General features: G+C 43.8%; 1 protein-coding gene across 6 annotated transcripts in view; it reads right to left on the bottom strand.

Annotated features, from left to right (window-relative positions):
• RNF152 (ring finger protein 152) overlaps positions 1-24,260 on the bottom strand; it is an 81,435-nt gene extending 57,175 nt beyond the window's left edge. Inside the window, exons 1-3 of one of the 6 annotated variants that reach the window (XM_074383316.1) lie at positions 22,637-23,508; positions 2,075-2,161; positions 1,517-1,642 (exon numbers count right to left, since the gene is read on the bottom strand). The gene's annotated coding sequence lies outside the window, so the exon portion shown is untranslated. Of the gene's footprint in view, positions 1-1,516; positions 1,643-2,074; positions 2,162-22,636; positions 23,509-23,932 lie in introns of those variants that run through there. The other 5 variants (XM_039463751.2, XM_039463750.2, XM_074383315.1 and 2 more) reach the window with 5 other exon arrangements.
• Positions 24,261-24,322: the final 62 nt, after the last annotated feature.

Raw genomic sequence — 24,322 nt, 5'->3', positions numbered from 1 at the left:
GGCTATTAGGATTTACTAGAAGCAATTGTATTTGCTGATAGAGGCTTTCACCTTAGGCTTCGATTCAAATAACTGGCTACTACAACCTCTCAGAGGTGTGTGTGTTACCTTCACAAGGGCACTGTCAGTTTAGCATGGGACTCAAGGACAGTGAACTATCCCCCCAGCCCCTGATTCCCACCGAAACCAGAAGGGAACTGATTTACACTGAATTAGACACCTACCAGCTTCTGGACTCAGACACATCATTTCATTCCTCTGGGCCCACCTCTGGACTCCTACCTTAGACTACTGTTCTGAGAATCAGACAACACATACATTCAATACTTAAAACAGCACCAGATACCTTCAAGTGCTCCAGCACATCAGTTACCAGGATTCATCTCTACAACCTCTCAAGATAGATATTGCTGATCTCATCTTAACCCAGAACACAGAGGTTCTGCAAGGGTAAGTAATTTACTCAGGCTGATTATAAAGAGAAGGACTATTGTCCTCAGCCTACCAAATGAGCAAAATTCATACTGTTTTCACCACATCATTAAGAAATGAATCTCTAATGGTAAAACCATGGTTACTCTGCAGGTTGTGGGATTGTATGGCAGTGGTTCATGGTATCCCGATGCCGAGCCTTCGGAAGGTAAGGCTGGGCTTTGGAACGTGAACAGTCTGGCTTGTTCTGGCATGGACAACTCATGGCCCACCTCAGAGCTGCAGAACCCTTATCAAGTTACCTCTTTTAGTCTCAGATTTTCCAACTATAAAACAAGAATAATTTACTTGGAAGGTAGTAAGCCTCTGACAGCTAGGTACCTTCATGGCAAAAACTAAAAGCTCTTATGAGGGAGGCTCCAAGAAAGGATCCTATACTAAGGTAGTGTAGTATAGGATCGGGTAATTTATAGAGAAAAGAGGTTTAATTAGCTCATGGTTCCACAGCCTGTACAGGAAGCATGATGCTGGCATCTGCTCGGCTCTGGTGAGGTCTCAAGAAACTTACAAACATGGTGGAAGGCAAAGCAGGGGTAGGTATCTTACATGGCAGAACTAAGGGCTGGGAAAGGTGCTCTATACTTTTAAACAACCAGTTCTGGTAAGAACTCTATCAGGAGAACAGCGCCAAAGGGATGGAGCTAAACCATCATGAAGGATCCATCTCCATGATCCAATCACCTTTCACCAGGCCCCACCTCCAACACTGGGAGTTACAATTCAACATGAGATTTGGGTGGGGACATAGATACAAGCCACGTCAGGTAGCAGGCCTGATGGTTGAAGTTTCTTCCAGTCCTAGTGGTAGAAACTTCACAGAGCAGCAGGCTAGAGACTAACAATGCTTGTTGAAAAATCTTACTATTGGCCAGGCACAGTGGCTCATGCCTGTAATCCCAGCACTTTGGGAGGCTGAGGTGGGCAGATCACCTGAGGTCAGGAGTTCCAGACCAGCCTGCCCAGCATGGCGAAACCCAGTATCTACCAATAACACAAAACATTAGCCAAGTGTGGTGGCAGGCACCTGTAATCCCAGCTACTCAGGAAGAAGCCAAGGCAGAAGAATCGCTTGAACCCAGGAGTTGGAGGTTTCAGGGAGCTGAGATCATACTGCTGCACTCCAGCCTGGGTGACAAGAGTAAAACTCCATCTCAAAAAAAAAAAAAAAAAAAAAAAAAAAAAAATCTTACTATCAGAGCCAAAACTATTGCTAACAACCTTTATGTCTGGTTAAAAATTCGGAATTAACTCTTTGCAGTCCAATTTTTAATCACCAAAGTATTTCTGAAATCATTCCCTGCTCCAAACCTCCCTTTTCATGATATATTATAAACCCAGAGTTAGGCCTCTTTCCCTTATGACTTGCCCTACATTTGAAAAGCATTTGCTATTCTACTGAAGTGGACTTCCCTCAAAATAACCTCATTATTCTCTACTTCCACAACGATGTCATTGATATAATTACTACCATCATGACTTCAGCAGCTATTTGTTGTACTATAATTTCCAGATGAATTTCTGGTATAGAAACAAAATAGCCACAAGAAAATAATTTATGGCAGCCAGGTGCGGTGGCTCTCACCTGTAATCCCAGCATTTTGGGAGGCTGAGATGGGTGTATCACCTGAGGTCAGGAGTTCGAGACCAGTCTGGCCAACATGGTAAAACCCTGTCTCCAAAAAAAAAAAAAAAAAAAGAAAAAAAAATTTATTACAACTCTGTTATTACCAAAGCACATCATGGCTAAAATTAAAACTCTAAAAGTTTTAGCATTTCATTTTTAATACCATACTCATCTTTGTAGTGAGCAAAGAATTACTCTAAAGATGTTTATTAGTAGTTTATTTTGTTTCTGATAATAGCTTCCTGTTGTTGGTACTTTTCAATAACTTACTGCAAAATTTTGCAAGATTAATATATTTTAATGGACTATAACACATCAATGATTCTACTTCCCAGATCTGGGGTTCTGTCCCAGTTCTGCCACTTGCTAGTACAATCCTGAGCAAGCTACCAAACTTTGCTGTGCTTTCTGTCTGCCCATCAAAAACTACAAGGCAAAGACAGAAGCTACTCCTAATTAAGCTGAATAACTTGGACAGAGCTTTACAAAATGCTTAGAAGTTATTGCCAAGTATATTAGCAATTTTTTTAACTTACAGAAGTACAAATATCAGAGATATTTAATATTTAAAATTGTACTCAAACTTTTGAAGTTTCCATTCTTTTTTTTTTTTTTAAGACAGCTTTTTGCTCTTGTTGCCCAGGCTGGATTACAATGGCACGATCTCGGCTCACTGCAACCTCCACCTCCTGGGTTCAAGTGATTTTCCTGCCTCAGCCTCCCAAGTAGCTGGGATTATAGGTGCACACCACCACACCCAGCTAATTTTTGTATTTTTAGTAGAGATGGGGTTTCTCCATGTTGCTCCGGCTAGTCTCAAACTCCTGACCTCAGGTGATCCACCCACCTCGACTACCCAAAGTGCTGGGATTACAGAGTGGTGAGCCGCCATGCCCGGCCTCAGTCTCCATTCTTAAACACGGGCAGGCCTCACATCTTACAGCAGTGGGGTTACCACCACCATTTGTTTGTTTTCCTGCCGACATAGTGAACTTTAATTTTTCAAAAGTCTGTTAGAATGCCAGTTTACCTCAAACATTTTCTGAAAAAATAAAACTTCTTTCCCCACAACCCAAGGAAAGTGGACTTGTTTTCCGAGAGAACGAAACAGTCCAAGTACAGGGCAGCAGATCTTAGCTAATCGGTACTAATTACCGGGAGCTTGTTGAGGCTGAGGGAGATGAAATTTTATTAGTAAACAAATCTCATGAAAGGAAAAGTAAACCCCCTGCATCCTCTAAAGTATTTTCTTAAGCTGTCTTAATAAGCATAGTTTCATTCTGTTTATTCATGATCATTCTTCATACCATAAGTGTACTTTGTCTAATTAATTTAATTTTAGAAATACAAAAACCGATTTCATACTTTACTACTGTTTTACTTGTTTGGGCTTGAGTGTATTTCAGTTCCTGAAAGGCTATCCTGACATCTTAGGTAAAACCAAGGGCAAAACGATATAATAATTTCCCCTAATATTACTTCCTCGCTGCCAGTTTAACAGCGCATGAGCTGACCAAAGAGAAGAATCCATCAAGGCAGTCAATGTCTTTTGAAGAGCAGGCAAATATAAACTAGTCAATGACGATAACCAACATATTGTATTTCTGATTACAGAGACAGGATTCAGCTACCAAAGTGTGGTTAGTGTGCACAGAGTGGAAAGAACTTTTCTTGATGATATAGTCCTCAATCAACCAACCAGAACCACTGAAGAAATCATATTCCAAAAACATGGGGCTATTTTAAAAAGCATTCGATCACTGCAGTCCTTAAGGAGGCAGAACTAGGAAGAGACATAACAGTTCTTGTGCTTACTTTAAGGAGTTTTTAGGGTTTGCTGAAGGTGGTGTTATACAGGCTGAGTGGCAGGAGATGGTGAGGTATATCGGGGTTTATCAATTATAGAACAGACTCCTCTAGAAGGATATACAGCACCACCAAGCAGTTTTAAGCTGTTGCTTATAGTTCTCTGGTGAGTAGTTTTGTTATTTTTACTACTTGGGTTTAGGGCTAAGCATAGTGAGGTTCTAATCCCAGTTTGGGTCTTAGCTATCCTATTTTCAGGATGTTAAAGTTACTTCCATACTGTATTTTATTTCAGCTGGGGTTTTTTACAACTTAGATGGAGTCTGGCTTTATTGGGTACAGACGTTAGGCACTCTTTACACTGACCTGGTGAAAAAAACAAGCAAGATGCCTGAGATGCAAAGATGAATAAAATAAACCCAGCCCCCAAAGACCCACCAGTATTACCAGCCAGCACCTGGCCATCCCCAGGGATATGCCAAGGTCTGCAAGAGGCTGGAGGCAGCAAAGGCCATTTCCAGCTGGAATCAGGGATTCGGAGGTGGAATCTGAACAGGGTATTGAAGGAAGAGTTAAGATTTGAATAGAAGGTTAGAGGAAGAACGAGAAGGCAGGCATTCTAAATGAGGTAACAACTTGGGTAACATCTGGAGGCTAATCATTAACCAGTTTGTATGAGAAGGGGTCTTCCAACCATTTTCCCAATATTCCAGACACGATCCTATATGGACAGTCATTCAGCACAGTCTGTAAAATATTTTCAGTATTTTAAATCCAGTTGAAATCATAACCAATTTGGAAATAAGAAATATAAATTAAGCTACATCAGAACTTTAAATAAGACATCAAATTAAACTGTCAATGCATGCAAGTGTCCTCTGTTCCAGAAAACAATTTTTGTTCTTTGTTCCTACAATCCTTCATACCTATGCCTTTACATGGTCAGCTCTTTAGAGGGCTTTTCTCCTGTTGGCAACTTGTTTCAGCCTCACATACATAATGACCATTTGGGTGTGGATTACCCATGAAGGTGCAGCTCTGACCTGTCTACTCAATGCTGTTTCTAAAGTAAGCTCTTGATTTCTCCCAAATCTGTTACTTTCCCTGCAATTTTATATCTGTTACCATTATTTACCCAACACCTCAGACTTGAAAACTGGTGTACGTCTCTCCACTCATTCAACTAATCTCCAAACTTCTACTACTTCTGTCTCTGAAATGTCTCTTCTATTCATTCACCCTCCCATTCCTGCCACCCTCCCCAAGGGCTCAGGTCTTCACTACATCTCTGGACCCCCCCGACTCATCCCCATGGTCTCCCCAACTTTGTCCCTTTCCGCTCCAATCCATACTGATGACTGCCAGATTAAGTTTCCAAAAACACAGCTTTAGGACCACATCCTGCTCCAGTCCCCAAACCATTAATGGCTTCCTGTCAAATAAATCCCTACATCCCCCTCCCACCAAACCTTCCAACCCTTTTTCATACCCTTTCTACTCCCATACTCCCATAACTCCCAGTCCCCATCACAATGCATTACTTGCTGTCTGGAAGACAGGAGCCACTTACTTTGGTGCTGACACCGATGCCGTTCCTCACTGCCCACATGTCCAGACAATTACTACCTACCCTTCATGGGCATTGTCAAATACTACATTTTTTGTGAAGGCATTTTGAATCCTCTGAATCCCACCACCATTTCATTCCCATACCACCTGGCATTTGCATCCCTTTGTATACATGTTCTTACTCCCACAGGATAACCTCCTAAAGGAGTATCTTGGTAGAAAAATAACCAAATCTGGCCAGGCTCAGTGGTTCACACTTGTAACTCCAGCACTTTGGGAGGCTGAGGTGGTTGAATCACCTGAGGTCAGGAGTTCAAGACCAGCCTGGCCAACATGGTGAAACCCCATCTCTACTAAAAAAAAAATTCAAAAATTAGCTAGGCGGAGTGGCGTGTACCTGTAATCCCAGCTACTCTGGAGGCTGAGAGAAGAGACTCACTAGAGCCCAGGAGCCGGAGGTTGCAGTGAGCCGAGTGCACCATTGCACTCCAGCCTGGGTGACAAAGCAAGACTCTATCTCAAGAAAAAAAAAACCTAAACCAACATGCTAATGAACTACCTTCTGACATGGAAGCATTATCCCAAGAGTTAGGAAAGATACAAGAGCATCAGCTGACAAGTTACACTCAGCCCACATAAAAATTAAGCAATAATATCAATAACTCTTTGTAAGTATCATATACAGATGTTAGTTGAAGTCATGAAAATACAGGAGATCTCAGAGAAAGCACATCTCCTTAATGGAATGAAAAGGCTGCGGCAGCATACTGCAGTAGCTTACAGCGTCAATGCTGGAGACATCTTGGCTGGGTTCTAAACCCAACTCTGGCTTTTACTTGCTTTGTGACCTCAGGCAAGTCATTTAGGCTCTCTGTGCTTCAATTTCTTCACCCATATAATAGAGATATATATTAATAGTACTGTCTACTCTTCCCCATAGGATTCCTGTGACGAGTATGCACGTACAGTAAGCAAAACCTTAGAGCCTGACACGTAATTCATGGCATGTCAGTCTTGCTCTCGTTATTGTGCAAATGCTTTCTATGGGGGGAACAAAACTCTAGACACAGATATTTGGAAGTTAAGATGCCTCGCAGAATATTTATTAGAGAAAGAGACTTTATCATTGTAGCATCAAGTCAGATTGCTATATTTCCTGGAGACAGGGACTTTGACTGACGGGTATGGTGAAACTCAGTTGGGGTGGCTCTGTGTACAGAGGATTGAATCCTGTGCAAATAGAGCAGGCACACAGACCCCTGAGCCAAACACAAAGCTTCCAACCATCGAAAGACTCATCCACAAACAGCCATTGTCTCCCACAAACAACTCGGCTGTTGTCATCCAGATGGCCACCAAATGAAACCGTTTGACTTACGTATTTCGGTCAGGTGTTCTGCGTAGACACAATGACAAACACGACTGTGGCAGAATAAATTTAGAATGGTGTACTGAATTTAGTCTGATAAGCAAGTTTTTGGGTTCAGCATTTTACATGACACTAATCCATGGCATTCAACTAGACTAAGCATGTAAGAGTCCATTTCTAAGACTGTCATATCATACAGTGATTTATTTATTAATGGTGTGAGAAACAGCTGTGACTGCAGGGTATTAACATCTGCCACTGTTCCCAAAAAATGGTAAAATGCATTATACATAAATTACCACAAATATCTCAACTTGCAGTTGTGTTGCAGACACATAAACATACACAGTAAAACGAAAACTGCCAGTACACTTGATGTTTTATTACTTTCTACTAAAAGTATTTATATCTCAAAGCTGCTTGTTAATCACATGTCCAAATTATTAGAGTGGTAGGAATAACTAATTTTATCATCATCTCATTTTCTGATAAAATACAGAAATTACAAGAATGATAGCAATAAGGCTGATGCTGCACAAGAAAAAGCAAACAAACAAAATCTGTCCTTTTTTTGTGTTTGGACTCTTAGTTTTACTCACTACCAGGAATCCTGGCATGGCTACTTCAGCAAGTTCCCGTCATCCCAAATGTTGGGGAAAGTCAGACAGTAGACTGCCAGAGTGGACACCTCCAAATCTGAGTGGCCAAATGCAATAATGGTTTCTGTCTTCTTCACAATGTATTCCAATGACACTTGGCAAATGAGGATCTACTCCCTAAGGTCTCTTGGGAAACCAGGTTCCTTCTGTCGATATAGAAGACTAGGGCTTCAGACTTCTCCCCTGGACCCTTCTAACTGACCAGCAGATGAGAAAGAGAACGAAGGTGGAAAAGGCACCCCACGCTGAACTGCCTCTCATTTCCATATACATACCATTGGTGAGAGCCAGTCACATGGCCCCATCTAGGTGCAGAAAGTGGTATAGTAGAGTGATTGTCAACTAGGGGCAATTTTATCCTCTACAGGACTTTTGGAAATGTCTGGAGACATCTTTGAACTGGGACAACTGACACCTAATGGGTGGAATCCAGGGATGCTAGCAAACATCCAACAGTGCACAGGACGGTCTTCCTACAGTAAAGAATTATCCAGCCCCAGAGGTCAAAATGCCTAGATTCTGGTGAGCATCTAGCCAGCCTCCGCCACAGCCACATGTCCATGCTAAGGTCTACCACCATTGTCCACTAACATGCACCCTGAGCAATCCCAACAAACTCATGTGTTAATCATTTGTTTGTCCATTTGCTTGTTTGAGCCTCCATTCATTCATCCAAACTCCTGAACAAGACAAGATTTCTGTCTTAATCTGCTTGTGCTGCTACAAGAAAATACTTGTGATTAGGTGATTTATAAATAAAAAATATTTATTTCTCACAGTTCTGGAAGTTGAGAAATCCAAGATCATGGCACCAGTGGATTCAGTGTCTAGTGAGAAGTCTCTGTTTCCAAGATGACATCTTATTGTTGTGTCCTTAAAAGGTGGCAGGAGAAATGGAAGAGCCTGGCAGTTCTCTGAAGCCTCTTCGGGCATTAATCCCATTCACAAGGGCAGAGCCTTCCTAGCCTCATCAAATCCTAAATGCCCCAGCTTTTAATACCATCATCTTGGAGTTTAAGTTCCAACATGAATTTTGGAGGGACACATACATTCAGATGACAGTAGTTCCTATTGCTGAAGAATTTACAATAGAGGCAACCATGTGCATATGGAGAAGCAACCACATGCAGAATTATCACTCACAGGGTAAGTGGGATTAGAATGAACAAATGGAAGGAAAAGTAAGTCCACCTGACAGAGCTGGAGGAGGATCAATAGGGCAAGTTAAATGAAATGAAATATTGAAGAAAGTACTAGAGTGTGCCCTCCATATCTGGGTCCCACATCGGTGGATTCAACCAACCATGGATCAAAAATATTCAGAAAAAACAATAATAAATGGTTACCTCTGCACTGAATGTGTACAGTCTTCTTCATTTTGTCATTACTTGCTAAACAATACAGTATAACAACTTATATTTACATTGCATTTACATTTATAACATATTTATATTATATTTGCATGGCATTTACATTGTATTAGGCATTATAAGTAATCTCATGATGATTTAACGTGTACAGGAGGAAGCGCATAGGTTATATGCAAAAACTATGGCATTTTATATCAAGGACTTGAGCATGCATGGATCTTGGCTTCTAAAGGGGTTCTTGGAATCAATGTCCCATAGATATCGAGGGATGTATAGATGGTACTTACAGCTTCCCATCACTGTGCTGTGTTTTGGGGAAAGGCAGAGAGGAAGGGTACAGCGCAGGGGTGTTCCAGGAAAAGGAAATTAAACAAAGGAATGAGAATACAAAATATGATTTATTCCACTTTCTGGTATGGGGTTAGGTGAAAACAGTGGGAGGGAAAATCGTAAAAACATTTTTTTGAGTCCGAATGTGGTGGCTTACGCCCGTAATCCCAGCACTTTGGCAGGCCAAGGTGGGTGAACCACCTGAGGTTGTGAGTTCAAGACCAGCCCGATCAACATGGAGAAACCCCGTCTCTACTTAAAAAATGCAAAATAACCAGGTGTGGTGGCGCATGCCTGTAATCCTAGCTACTCAGGAGGCTGAGGCAGGAGAATCGCTTGAACTCAGGAGGCAGAAGTTGCAGTGAACAGAGTTCACACCATTGCACTCCAGCCTGGGCAACAAGAGCAAATCTCTATCTAAAAAAAAAAAAAAAAAAAAAAAAAAAAAAAATTGCTCATGGCTTTTTAGTTGTGTATTCACAAAAGTCCTAAGCTCCCAGCATCTGACAGAACCTCTCATACAACTACATACACTGGTTTTCAGTTAAGTGGCCCTTCCAGAAACAATTCGTACCAACTGACTTCACAGAAACCTGAATTAGCACAGGACAAAGCTCAGGTTATAGCCAGAAATCTCTTTGCAAATTTCCCAACAAACTTGACACCCACGCTTTCAAACAACCCGTTCTCTAAGTCAACATCAAACACATTCAACAGATGGGTGGCCAAAATTGTCCATCTTTGTTCCCAAACACAGTTCAGCAAAGAAGTCGGATATCTTCCTAAATTATGTTACACTGAACCAGTGTTCAAAATGCTTTTGATCCTTAATCGCAGTTGTGAGCGTGGCTCACAGGCAGTTAAGAGGACAGACTCAAGCCAGACTGCCCAGGGTCACATATGCCAGTCCAGCTCCAGTACGAACTCACCATGTAACCTTGGACAAGTGACCTGGCCTTTCCAAGTTCCCAGATAACATGATTAAAGCATGTTACAGTGAAAGCACAGATGCTTATCATAAACACTCTCTACTATTCTATTTGTACTAGTTATCTCCCCCACTCTCCCAAATTGTCTTTTGGCTGTCATGAAATACATTGTGGAATCCAAGATAGTTAGGGAAGGAAAATATCTGATAAATATCCATGTCATTTTGTAAAACATTATTAATAATAACTTCAATTTGCATTGGACAAAATGTTTTTAATTATGAAGCTAACACCACCATGAAAACAACAGTTTGTTCTTGATTTTGAAGCTGAAATTGAATTGTAAAAATACCATACACCTACACAATTCTTTACCCCCATTCTTCTCTTTACTCACTCCTCCTCCCTCAAACTGTTGTCCTGAAGTGCAATGGTGCGATCTGGGTTCACTGCAGCCTCTGCCTCTCCTGTTCAAGTGATTTTCCTGTCTCAGCCTCCCAAGTAGCTGAGATTGCAGGCATATGCCACCACACCCGGCTAATTGTTGTATTTTTAGTAGAGACGGGATTTCATCATATTGGTCAGGCTGGTCTCAAACTCCTGACCGTTATGATGGTGATTCACTCGCCTCTGTCTCTCAAAGTGATGGGATTACAGGCATGAGCCACTGTGCCCAGTTTTCTCCCTCTAGTTTTCTTATTTTCACTGTGATCAGCTTTGGGGAAACAAAGTGTATTTAGCTGTTAAGTACTATAGATTATATCGAACGACACCAGTCACCTGGCACTAAAAAGCCTCATAAAAGGAAGAAATTTGTTTCTTTACAAGTCAGAATCTCGAGGGAGTAATAAAAATGAGGCAAGTAGACTCCAGAACCCAGAGGACAATGAGCCTGTTCAGAACAGCTTCCTCTGATGGGGAGATGAGAATTCCAGATTGCATGCAAACAACCCATTTCTAGGGTTTTTGTCTCAGTAAAATCACATTCATCTTTACTAAAAATGGTAACAGAAGCTAATACTGTTACCCCTTGCAATAGTCAAAGACATGAAATCAAATGAATGCTGAAGCAACTAGAACTGAGCTGAATCAGGTTTAGAATCCAAATTGATTATCACTGTCCTCCTAATTTATAAGGAATTCTAAATTGTCTAGATGGTGTCCATTTTTCAATCTTCATTGCAAAGTAGATTTGATCCCAAAGGAATGCTATTTTAAGGAGCACAAAGAAAGAATTTTGCATCTCCATCAACAAGTTCTACAAATAAGATGAAATAAATTTTGGATGAAATCTGACATATTCTTATTTCCTTCTCAGTAAAACATTGTTCCTTGTTAATTAACAGACTTCTTATAGGGCAGTGTGGACTGCCTTGTGATGCAATTCTTAAATAACTTATTATTTTAAGACACAGGGTGTATGAACAATTAATTTTTAATACATCTGATGCCCATATTGGAAAAAAGAAAACTTACAGTTGAGCATTCAAATTCAAAAATCCAAAATGCTCCAAAATCAAAAACTTTTTGAGTGCCAACATGACATTCAAAGGAAATGTTCACTGGAGCATTCTGGATTTTGGATTTTCCGATGTGGAATGCTCAAGCAGTAAATATAATGTTTCAATGTTAAGTATAATGCATTACATTACAAATTCAAAAAAATCCCAAATCCAAAACATAGATTAGCCTGTACTTAATCTGCAGAGAAACTAACCCCTTGTACTAACATTCAGCACTTTGTGTATAAAAATAGACTATTAAATGCATTCTGTTTGCCTATAAGATTCCCCTTCCAAAAACAAGTCATTTGCCTTTTTATCTGGTGAAGTAATGGACTATGAAGAAATCTGGCTTGCCAGGAACACGGTGAGTACAGTATCTTGGTGCGCATGATGATTACATGGGAAAGAGGCACACGAGTCTCTGGCAGTTGCCTTCAGGTGCTCTGTGCATGAGGTTTACAGAACTGGCAACCAACAAACTAATCACTGTTCCTGGCAATTTGGGAAGGTTCCAAGGAGAAAGATAGCACAAAGGGTTATCATTTGAGGCATCAGCTAAATATTAGAAGAACTGGTGGCTTGGCTAAGGGCCTTATCAGTCTCCATCAATCTCACATGTTAGTAATGGAGACTCAGACAGAGGGGAAATGCTGGCAAATCAGAGCCCTGAAATCGCTAAGATCTCTACTCTAGAGTGGAGCCAGGCCTGGTTCCCTTCCCAACCCCCACTTGGTATTACAGACCCATCATGAAATCCCTCTGGAATCTCTGGAAAGAAAACACCGGGTGCTGAGTACACAGTACCCGCCTCCACCCAGCCCACACTACCATCATGTTTACAACATGGGCACGTTCCAGAGGCATCCTACCTTCAAACACAAGACAAAGCAACTTGTCTGCTAGCATCATGCGGTTCCGCCAGAAATTAAAAAAAAAAAAAACACAGCCAGGAAGAGCATAAGCTCATACACACTCACACTCAGGTATCAGCTCTAAAAACCCAGAGCATACCTAGACGTGTGCATTTTCAAATGAGTAATGGAAGGGCCCAGAAGAGGCGCAGACTGATTCAAATCCCAGTGCTCAGCCACTCAACCTGTACTGGAATGCAGGTCTCAGAGGCCCCTCGCACTTCTCTACACAGCTTTCAAAATTATTTCTGAAGCATAAATAATGCCACCATTTCAGTAAGTCTTTATTCAGTGCCTACTGTGTGCCAGGCCTTGAGCAGCTACCCCTTTTTAAGAGGAATTTCTAAAAGGTCTCATTAACTTTATATTTATATTGTATAGCCTAGTTACCTTGCCTTTATTAAACAGATCTCTTCTTCTTAGTAATAGTAATAAATACCCCATTCCAAAAAGCTGATCCCTAAATAAAGGGGTTGGCAAAGCCGTGATGCTTTCTCCCATCTTATGCTGCCCATTTGCTCATGTCTCTCTCTCAGGATGGTTGTGTCTCTAACAGCAACGTTAGGGTCTACCAAGGCCACTGCAGGATGCCAGACAACAATCAGAGCAAGACTGGAGGGGACCAGCTCACCCAATTTTTCTGGGGCTATTTTTAAATGGGAAGTTCCCTGACCTAGGTATGCTTTTAGTCATGGGCAAATTTGCGGGTCACTCTATTCCCAAGAAAGCAGAACCTGGGGAAGAGGATGTCCTTCATTTCACTTGGGAAGAGTGAGGCCACAGGAGAAAGGAGACTAATCTCCTTCAAGGAAGGCCCAGGTTGCCTGTGGGCTAGCTCAGAACCCTTTCTCTGACTCCTCTTCTCCATTTGCTCCAGCTTTTTTCTGCTTACTCCTGAGAAGGGCTATCATTTTAAAGTCAGAGCCACTTAAGGCTTTACAAAGAATTTCCAGCCAAGACTCTGATAATGACTGACAACAGACACTCTCATGTAAATGCTGAAGGCTGGAGTTATTTGGATGGCGTTACCTCCCCGGTTAGCTTAAGAGCTTCTTCAGGTTAGACCATGCGTATTTATCCAGATAGTTCCAGAATTGAGCCCAGTGATTGGTGGATGGTAGAGCCTAGATACAACGATGTTAGTAACAACTGCCATTTATTTAGTCTACCACTGTGGAGGGCAATACCCTAAGCACTTTATATATACGTCTCTCCTGTTCTCACAATAACTCAATGAGGTTGGTTCTCCCCTACTTTGCACTGAAGAACAAAGCTCAGTCAGACCTTGTGCACTCAAGGTCACATGGCAGACCTCAATTTTAAACCCAAACCCATCTTATTTTTTAAAACTTCCAGTTCATAATGACTTACCTGAATTAGAGTCATGTAAGATGGGCGTATATGGTAAGGTATCAAGAATTGAGAGAATATCAGATACGTTTCTTTTATTCTCTACCTTTTAGCTTTGCCATTCCTAATTTAAAAAGCAGAAAACCAAATTAATTATGAGTTCAACACATACAGGAAGCTAGAAGGCAGGGATTTTTGTTAGAATTGTGCCTGGTAAAACATAGGCACTCAACATTCAATTTTTTTTTTTTTTTTTTTTTAGACAGAGTCTCGCTCTGTCACTCAGGTGGGAGTGCAGCGGCACAATCTCAGCTCACTGCAACCTCCACCTAGTGGGTTCAAGTAAATCTCCCTGCCTCAGCCTCAGAGTAGCTGGGAATATAGGTGCCCGCCACCATGCCTGGCTAATTTTTGTATTTTTTAGTAGAGATGGGGTTTCACCATGTTGGCCAGGCTGGTCTTGAACTCCTGACCTCTGGGGATCTGCCTGCCTTAGCCTCCCAAAGTGCTGGGATTACAGGCATGAGCCGCCATGCCCGGCCATTCAAATGTATTTAATGAATGCAATTGTTTGTCCAGTAAGTGGTTTAAATCCCTGATGCTCAGTGTTTCAAATGCTATTTTACACATCACCATAGTGAATAGATGGATCTGTACCTTCAGTTTCTGAAGTACCAGTGTGAAAGAGTGGGAGTGGATGGAGAAGTATTTAGACCAGTTAATGACACCTCTTTACCTGTATGGTTAAATTAACTACTACTCACTTAAAATGGCAGTAATCCTATGTCTCATGCAACAAAGGGGTAAATTCTCCAAAGTGCACAAATTTGTCCACGTGCTCACCAACCACTTCTAATGTTGTATTACTAACCTTCAAGGAAGCAATTTGCAAACCTATCCCAGAGCAACACAACTACAAAAGAATATCACAACAAATACATGGTTCCTGAGACATTTATCTCAGCTCTATTCGTTACCCTTCAAACTGAGAGTGTTATTCAAACTGACAGTATTTTATTTTATTTTGAGACAGAATCTCACTCTGTTGCCCAGGCTGGAGTACAGTGGCACAATCTCAGCTCACTACAACCTCTGCCAGCCGGGTTCAAGCGATTCTCCTGCCTCAGCCTTCAGAATAGCTGGTTACAGGTGCACACCACCATGCCTTGCTAACTTTTGTGTTTTTAGTAGACAGGGTTTCACCATGTTTGGCCAGGCTGGTCTAAAACTCCTGATCTCAAGTGATCCACCCACCTCAGCCTCCCAAAGTGCTGGGATTACAGGCATGAGCCACTGCGCCCAGCCAAGTGTGATTTTAATATTAATGTATTTCTGGTCATTTTCTGCAAGCAGTTGAACATATTTCCCTCTTTCATAATAACACTCTCATAATGATCAAGCATCTCGAGTATCAAAGAAGAGTTTCTACCATGTCAATGAGTATTCCAAAATCAAAAGAAGTTAGCTAAAACAGATGTATATCACGAAAGTATTGAAGTCTTCCGCTATAAAGGGAGATGAAATGGGCAACTACACGCAGTCATCACAAAACCAGGCATCACTGCCTGCTCCTTTAGATCGTGGGGTGGCCTGGTGGGCTGTAAAGTCCCAAAGCTGCTTGTTACATGTCACCAATGATGTCAGTAGGTTAAGTGTATCAAATGCATTTTCCACTTTTACTTTCTTCTTCCCCATCCCCCCCCACCCACCACTGTGGGCAAAATAGCAGGCAAACGGAAGTTGAAAAACAGACTTTCAATAAGAACTACTTTTGTTAGAATGATGACCCTCACTGAGAACATTTACCTCCCAAACACTGGTATACACACTGCAGCCTGGTAATTCTTTTTTTTTTTTTTTTTTTTTTTGAGGCGGAGTTTCGCTCTTGTTACCCAGGCTGGAGTGCAATGGCGCAATCTCGGCTCACCGCAACCTCCGCCTCCTGGGTTCAGGCAATTCTCCTGCCTCAGCCTCCTGAGTAGCTGGGATTACAGGCACACGCCACCATGCCCAGCTAATGTTTTGTATTTTTAGTAGAGACGGGGTTTCACCATGTTGACCAGGATGGTCTCGATCTCTCGACCTCGTGATCCACCCGCCTCAGCCTCCCAAAGTGCTGGGATTACAGGCTTGAGCCACCGCGCCCGGCCAGCCTGGTAATTCTAATTTGATTCACCATTTAATCATTATGAATGCAAGTAGGGGAAACTCTTAAAAATAAGTTTCTCTCTTCCTAACTTCCTTTAAGCCTTCAAGCTAAAAGGGTCTAAAATTCCTTTAGCACTGTAAGTCAAAATCATTTTCTGTGACATCGAAGAGTCACCAGTGATTTGTTCATTGAGCCCTTCCTGTGTACAAACATGGTGGCAAATACACAATGGTGTAAAACCTCATCCAGTCCTCATCTTTAAGGAGCTTGCAAGAGAACTGAGATCCCACAGGTCATAATTGCTACCTCAGCCAGCCGCAGGCCCCCTTGGAAGGAACTGTGCCCCCAACCCTCTCCTGCAGCTAAGCAGGTCCAGGGTGAGCAATAACAGAAAGGGTCCCATTCACTGGAACTCTTGAGAAATGTGGCTTGATGACAAGACATCCTGAGACATCTTTTTAATTCATCTCCTTTTATTCAAACTAGCTTGAGTGAATTTCTGTTCTTTGCAATTAAACAGAAAGAAAAAGACACTTCAACCTTAGGTGATAATACAAGACAATCTATGACAAGTGCCCTTTGTAGAATGAACGAATGAATGTTGAATGAAATGAAAAAGGAGGCAATCTGCCAGAGAACTTTGGATTATAAAGGATTGCTAAGGTTAACGTGATCAAGTTAAATTTTTAAGAAGACTTCAGAGCTGAACTGAGCCTTCAACAATAGGATAGAGGCAGAGGAAGGAAGAGGACATTTAGGTCACAGAATGTGCTAGAATAAGAAAGAGGTGATGAAAACCATTTTAGGGAAACAGTGGATTAACCATCCCAGCTAATGTGCAATTTGAAAGTCTGGCAGAGCAAAAATCAAGGCTGGGAAGGAAGTTTGGGGTCAATCTGGGGAAAACTGAAAAAACAAAACTGAAGAACATGAGCATCCTCCCACAAGGGCAACTGGGAGTTGTTAAGTGAGGGAATGAAGGATTAATTGGCCTAGTGGTCTAAGAGTGACAGCATTTTGCAATCTGGAGTGAGGGTGAGAAAGCCAGAAAGTGAGAGAGACCACTGCCACAGCCCAGAGAGAAACAAAAGGTTCTCGACTAAGATGAGGCAGTGGGAACTATTACTATGGGAAAACAGTGAGTCTGCTAATGAGGAGAACAGCAATATTTTGTGTGCAGTGACTCACCCCTGTAATCCCAGCACTTTGGGAGGCCAAGGTGGGCGAATCATGAGATCAGAAGTTCAAGACCAGCCTGGCCAACACGGTGAAACCCTGCTTCTACTAAAAATACAAAAAATTAGTCAGGCGTGGTGGCAGGTGCTGTAATCCCAGCTACTAGAGAGGCTGAGGCAGGAGAATCACTTGAACCCAGAAGGCAGAAGTTGCAGTGGGCCGAGATTGCGCCACTCCATTCCACCCTGGGCAACAGAGACTCTATCTCAAAAAAAAAAAAAAAAAAAAAAAAAAAAAAAAAAAAAGAATCCTCCCTATTTCCACAGTATCTGTCAAAACGTTTACCAAAATCTCATCAATTCTTGTCAAACCTCAGTCAGGAGTGCACCAAGTATGATTATCTGGATGTTTAAATAAGAACTGAGCAGGAAAAGTTACACCTCCTTGGTAGGTGGGAACGCAATAGTGGCGGGGGATAGGAGCTTGTAGAAAGAGAAAATACAAGCACAGAACACAGCATTTGGAGATTCCACTTCCTCAGAACTTTGCTCCTGCCAGCAGCACATCTACATTTGCTCAACCCCTTCTTTGCATGAAAGGCGGGTACCCCAGGAAGTCTATGTGTCGTCTGAGTAAGTTTCATCATGCAGAATATTTGCAATGAGTTTTATTTATGCAGGCATAAATACATCAAGGGGTAAAGAAGGCATGCTCTCCACTCCCAGAACATCACAAGCAGCCCCCTCACAACTCCACAAAGAATGTAGTCCAGGCCTCAGCAGCCATACATGATCTAGACCAAGAAACCATGGACATCAAGAACCGCCCAAAGGAGATCCAGGTTACATATACACTGTTTGAGGCCTCCCTCTTTAAATCCTACAATTGACAGAGAGTCAACTAGAAACAGAAAACCCTTAAGCATAGAACAAGAACAAATGGATCCTTACTTACAACTGTTTGACCCATGACCTATGATTTTCTGACTTTACAATGGTGTGAAAACAATACACGTTCAGTAGAAACCGTACTTTGAGTGCCTATACAACCAACCAGTTTTTCACGTTCCATATAGTATTCAATTAAGTTACATGAGATATGCGATGTTTTAACACAAAATAGGCTCTTTGTTATATGATTTTTCCCTCATTATAAGCTAATGTTCTGAGCACATTTAAGGTAGGTCAGGCTGAGCTATGATGTCAGTAGGTTAGGTGTATTAAATGCATTTTCCACTTACGGTATTTTTAACTTATGAGGGGTTTATAAGGATGTAACCCCATTGTAAATTAAGAAGCATCTCTACCAACTTTATCTCAATTATGACTTCAGCCATGGAGTCAGACTGCTGAATCGCACAGTGTAACTCTCGAAGCCTCAGGGAAAGGAGCAGGAAAACCAACGCCATCTTCCTTTCGGGTTTCTGTGACGTCAATGGGCAGTGCAAGAAACCACTTCCACGCCACAAGTGTCCTCTACCTGACCAGCCGACTTGGATATGAAATTAAGTGATAGGGACTCAGAGGCCGGAGAAAATATAGAAATGCATTTTGTGGCTTCCCAAATATAGTTCAAGATGAGTCCCTCGGGACTTCATTTTCCTTCTCCCTCAGTCTGTGCCTGGCCCTCAGCCCAAAGCCAGGTACCCTGAATGGGTTCTTGGATGGTCTATATCTGGTTCTTCCTGCTGGTTTCCCAGCTGCTCATCTTCCAATTCAGAAACCCTTTGGGTGCTACATCTTATCACTTGAATGAAGCCAGGTGGTCTCCACCTCCCTAGGTGGATACTGATATCCCCTCAGTCACTGTGACTTGGAGTCTGACACAGTCAGTTTACCATACACTTCCTCAGTTGGAGAGCTATCTTTAAAAAAATGACTTTGCCAAGGTGATTACTGAACTAAAAGCAGTATCATTTTTGTTAAAGTCTATGCTTATGCCTAAGGTATTTCTCAAATCTTTAAAATGCTAATCTGTGCATGCAGTTATCACAATGTGAACAAAGATATATGAGTGAACAGCTCTTCCCAAAGCAAGATCTCTGCCAACCACCAAATGCTGAATCCACAGCACCTTGCAATGCCTATTCCATAGCATCCAACTCTTTTTAGGGACTGTGAGGCAAGGAAGGCTCTAAAACTCACCACCCTCCTAGCCAACACAGTTGCTGATGGAAGCACAAATGTCCCCAGACTCTCTGCGTGTTTTACTAGTCCTGTGACCAGAAAAAACTCTTGTCCAAACTGCTTTTTCTAAACATCAAAGCAACAAAAGGGTGACCCAAGGTTACCCCAAACACATTCCTTACCCCTTTAGATCTTATCTGTTGCCCTGTGGTCTCTGCTGCAGGAGGCCACCTCCTGGGTGGCCCTAGGCCCATTGCCACTCTTTTTCTACCCTGGGTTGTTTCAAACAAACTCAGGAAGCCTTAAACAAGAGGCAGATGGTGAGGAAGAGAAAGTCTGTAAGTAACACCTCTCTATTACATAATGCTAAGCTCGAAACCTCCTAGAGTCAGCCTTGAAAATACCTAATGGCCTGTTGCTTTAGAGTAAACATGAATTTGAAATAGGCAAAGAGAGGATTATAATTATTTCATTTGATGGCCAGTGAACAACCATGTTAGTAAATAACATACCAACATATTAGTACATTACAGGTTGGGATAGGACCATATATTAGTAAATTACAGGTTGGTGTAGTAAATTTACAGGTTGTAAATTACAGGTTATTGATTCAATCAACACTCATGTAACATTCAGTACCTACCAAGCACTGAGCTAGGTCCTGTAGGACACATTTTCTAACCTCACCTTAGACCAGATCACTACAGAAATCACTAGTGGTACTCACTCATATCCATTTCTCCCTTTTCAGCACAAGAATACTGAATTGTGATTAAATAGGGTCATATGCCCAGTCCTGCCCAAAGTGATGGAACTCACCTCTGGGTGGGATCACGTAATTGCTAGAGCAAGACCCTGCAGCATTTCCTTCCCAATGCTGCAGTGATCTTGCAAGCTCACATCAAGACCAAGACTCCATCAGTTTGGATCCTTGAGTGACTATGATCAGCCGGGTCCAACTGCCAACCACACTGGACACAGCATGGGAAGGAAAGAAACTGTATTTAGCCATGGGGACTTGGAGGGATTTGTTACTGCAGCATAGCCTCACCTATCTTGCTGGTGCATCGCTGTTTAAAAAAGAGAAACACCTGCAAAAGCATCCCATCAATTTGTTTTCTAAATCAGATAATAAGGAAAAGCAACATTTGTTTCAAAATTCAACTTCATCAGGAACTGAACACTCTCTTGAAAAGCAGAAGGCATGGACAGTATAGGCCTGTTCAAACAACCTGAAGGAATTAGAAATGAAAACAGAATGACCAACAGCAATGAAAAAATCAAACTGTATGTAATTCAACTTAAAAGGCTACAATGAGAAGGCCACCTTCTGACAACAGGAACAGCCGTTTATGAAGCAGTGAGCTCCTCAATGAAAGAGGTATTCAAGTGGAGGCTGGATAACCATATTTTCTCTCCTCAGAAGTCCCATCCCACCTCTCTTGAGCTTCCACTGAACTTAATTAGAATCAGGTCTTTATTTCTCCATCCCCCCATGGGAGTTCACTTTTGGGTCTCTCCCTACACCCACCCCAACCCCTTGAGTCCATTATCTATCACAGAGTCCATTATCTATCAGGTGCCAATAAACATCTGCTAAATGAATAAATGAGCACGGTAGAAAGGAAGCAGGCACTGGAGGCAAAGATCAATCTAATAACCTCTAGGGAGCCTCCAGACTAAAGCTAAACACACTACTGCACACATCTGTGGGTGGGAAGCCTCCTTCTTATAAAATAAAAAATAAGTGTCGATGAACACTTTATTATGATTTATTACTGTACACAATTTAAAACCACAACGAACCCTAACCCTGCATCGTGGCTCTCTTTGTTCTTGGACGTGCATTTACATGTGCAGGCTGCTGTTCTGTCATGTGGAATTTTGTGTGTGAAGTGTTTATTCTTTCTATTTAAACACATACACACACACACACACACACACACACACCCTTGTTTCTATTGCATTATTGTATTCCCTATTATCTCATCACATGGTTTCTCTTCTTGCAGCAAGAGTACACACCCTGCGTTATTGCTGACATAAAAATTACTTGTCAAAAATACCTCTATCTGAGCATCATATTACTCATCTGTTTTTTGCAAAGCACTACTGGCCTTTGTTTCAACTGGGACTAGATAACTCAACTACTTTTCCTAGTGACTCCTGAATGCTTGTAGAAGGATAAAGGCTAGTGTCACCTGTGTTTTTAAAGTCACCTTCCAAAACAAAACTACCTTAGAGGTGAATAATAAATCAAGTTTTTAACTTCATTTTTCAAGGGATTTGGAGGAAAATGGTGAAGAGTGAATCTGTCACAGATACCAAGGTGTTACTGCAGTGTAAAAGAGAGTATACCAGGAGCCTTTGGCCCTCAGCAATCTGTCTTCCTACAAGAAAAAATCGAAAGTCCATTTCCATGACCATTCTTACTCCCTGCTACTAGTGTAGGATGCGCAGGACTCTGCCCTCTAGGAGAAAACGCTAATACCGGGGTATCCTGCTAAGTCTGAAGGTTATGTTTTTTCATTGCATTCTTATCAAGATAACCCCAGATCTGGTCAGGCTGACATTAACACAGAACTATCCTTGGAAAGAAAAGACCAGGTCAGAGTTTTCGGAAAAGCCCCAAAAACCTAAGATAAAATGCAGAATGAGTCTACTGGTTCATGGCTATCTAAAAGGAAACTTCACTCAAGCTGTTTTCTCTGTTCTCTTTCTGCTGCTCCCAACAACCCTCCCTTCCACCTCCCGGTACTCACTGCTACCACATCTCTCTTAATATCGCAAACACTATTACAACGAAGGGACAGGAGACAGTATTTCATAAGGTCACTGCATTTGACCAGCGCTCAATTAGAGCACTAGGCAAAAGTATAATCAGTCTTACAATGATACCTTTTCAACAAAGGATACCCCACCTCTAGACTGAAGCCTAAATATGCTACCACAGATAAGAAAGAAGGCATCTATGGAAACCCCACATTCAGATACAACTGCCTGTGTATTAATTATTCCCATCAAAGGAAACCAGGTGGGATTTCTGCAATCCCAAATTCACCCTGCCCCTGCCTCCAATGGCTTCTTCAAAGGGAAGGCATAAAGTCATTTGCAATTTCTTTCTTGGAACCAGGAGTTTTAGCAGCCCCCAAACCGTCTCACAGATAGGAACGATGTTGATGAAGAAACCACCCAGACAGCCCCGTACCAGCACTGTCAGCCCAAAAGACCCAGAGACACCCAGGCGGCTACCCAGATCCTGGGGGGTTACCTGAATCTGTCACCGAGTCTCTTTCACCCCCTTCTGCGTGATGACATCAAGTGGAAATGGTATGCGTTTGGGAGGCAAGAGGCTGACAGGCAGGAAACACAATTGAGACTGAGCTTTCTTCAGCCTGCAGTGAAATACATGCAGGAAGGGTTAGATACGCGCCGCGGAGAAGGAAATCCAAGCGCCCTCTCGGGCCGGCGGGACTGGAGCGGGTGCTCTAGGGAGGTGGAACAAGGCGGCTGAGGTGTGGAGGACTGGCGGCCGAAAAGGGGCGTCGCGGCTTCTAACAGTCTCTATAGGGTAAATAACCACCTCCCCCTCCTCCGCAGTCTCCCCCGCCCACGAGTTCCCCTCTGGTGGCAGAGCGTCTACCAGCAACAGTAAGCCCCAGCGGGTGGAAAATAGCATCTTGGGGCAAAGACACACTGGCAAAATCTGCTAGGCAACCCGGTCATATGGGAATGCGGGACGCCTAGTCACCCGCGCAGACAGACACACAGCGCAGCAATCGAAAGCATCTTTCTTTCGTTTGCCCCTGTTCGCCACCTCATCAAGTCACCGTCACTCTGTTTTGGCGATGTCTCTACTCTCTCTAGACGCGGGCAGCGCTCCCCACGCCATGCCTCCACCCCTGGCGGGATCGGGGACCGCCGCTTCCCGAGCAGCGCCCCACCAGTCCAGCAGGCTTTGTCCTGCCGCTGTCCTTCCAGGAGCAAGCGCCCCAGGCGCGTGAGTCTGCACAAAAGACCCCCAATATCTGACCCGTCACGGTGCCCTCTCCTACCGGGAGGGGCCCGGGGGCAACTTCTAGGGGTGGAGAAGGCGCGAGACAAGGGAACTGGGAGGGGACGAGCCGGCGTGTGTGCGGGCAGGGGCGCAGCTGGGGCGAGCGCGCACGCACGTGCACCCCCCCAGGGGCGCGCGCGGCGCGGGCACGAGGCGAGCTCCCTCGGACCAGAGCTCCAGGGGGCAACCGAGGACTCGGCCGAGCCGCCGGCAGCGCCGCTCCCCGCCGCGGCCGCCCGCCCAACTTCACCAGCGCTCGGGAGACACGCAACTCTCGGGACCACCTCCCCCGCGCCCCGCCGGACCCCGCGCTCCCCTCCCCGGGACTCTTGCGGCCCCGCCACCCCATCCGCCGTCCAGAAGATCCCCCCAGTTACAGCAGGCGGCAGCTGCCCTTTCCCCCTTCCCCGGCTCCGGCGCGGCCGCCGTGGGGGCGCAGACATCCCCGCGCGCCCCTCTGTCTGCCCCGGACCCCGAACGGGCAGAGAAGAGAAACAAACCGAAACTCACCGACCTTGCTCCGCGACGGGCTCGGGCGCTTCTCTACAGAGGCGGCGGCGGCGGCGACAGCATCGCCGGGTAGTCCCGGCGCGCCCGCCCCGCTCAGCCAGACGCGCGCCCCGGGCCGGCGGCAGCAGCTCCTCCCGCCGCGAGCCACCGGGCGGGCGCGAACAGCGCGGCGGCGGCGCCTGCAGCCCCAGCTCCGGCCCCGCCCGGCCCTTCGTGCGGCGCCCCCACCTGCACAGCCGCCCTCCGCGTTCGCAGTCGGACACCGCCGCCAGGCGCTCGGCACCGAGCGGGAGCTTTTTGTGTCACTGAGACTCCGGCACCGAAGGGGGTTGGGGGAGAGGCTGGGCTCCGCTCCCCGCGGCACCGCCCTCCCCGGCGGCTCCACCCCCT

Source organism: Saimiri boliviensis, chromosome 13, assembly GCF_048565385.1.
Source record: "Saimiri boliviensis isolate mSaiBol1 chromosome 13, mSaiBol1.pri, whole genome shotgun sequence".
Lineage (NCBI taxonomy): Eukaryota > Metazoa > Chordata > Mammalia > Primates > Cebidae > Saimiri > Saimiri boliviensis.
Note: the sequence above shows the minus strand (reverse complement) of the source record. Positions and strands in the feature narration are given on the sequence as shown.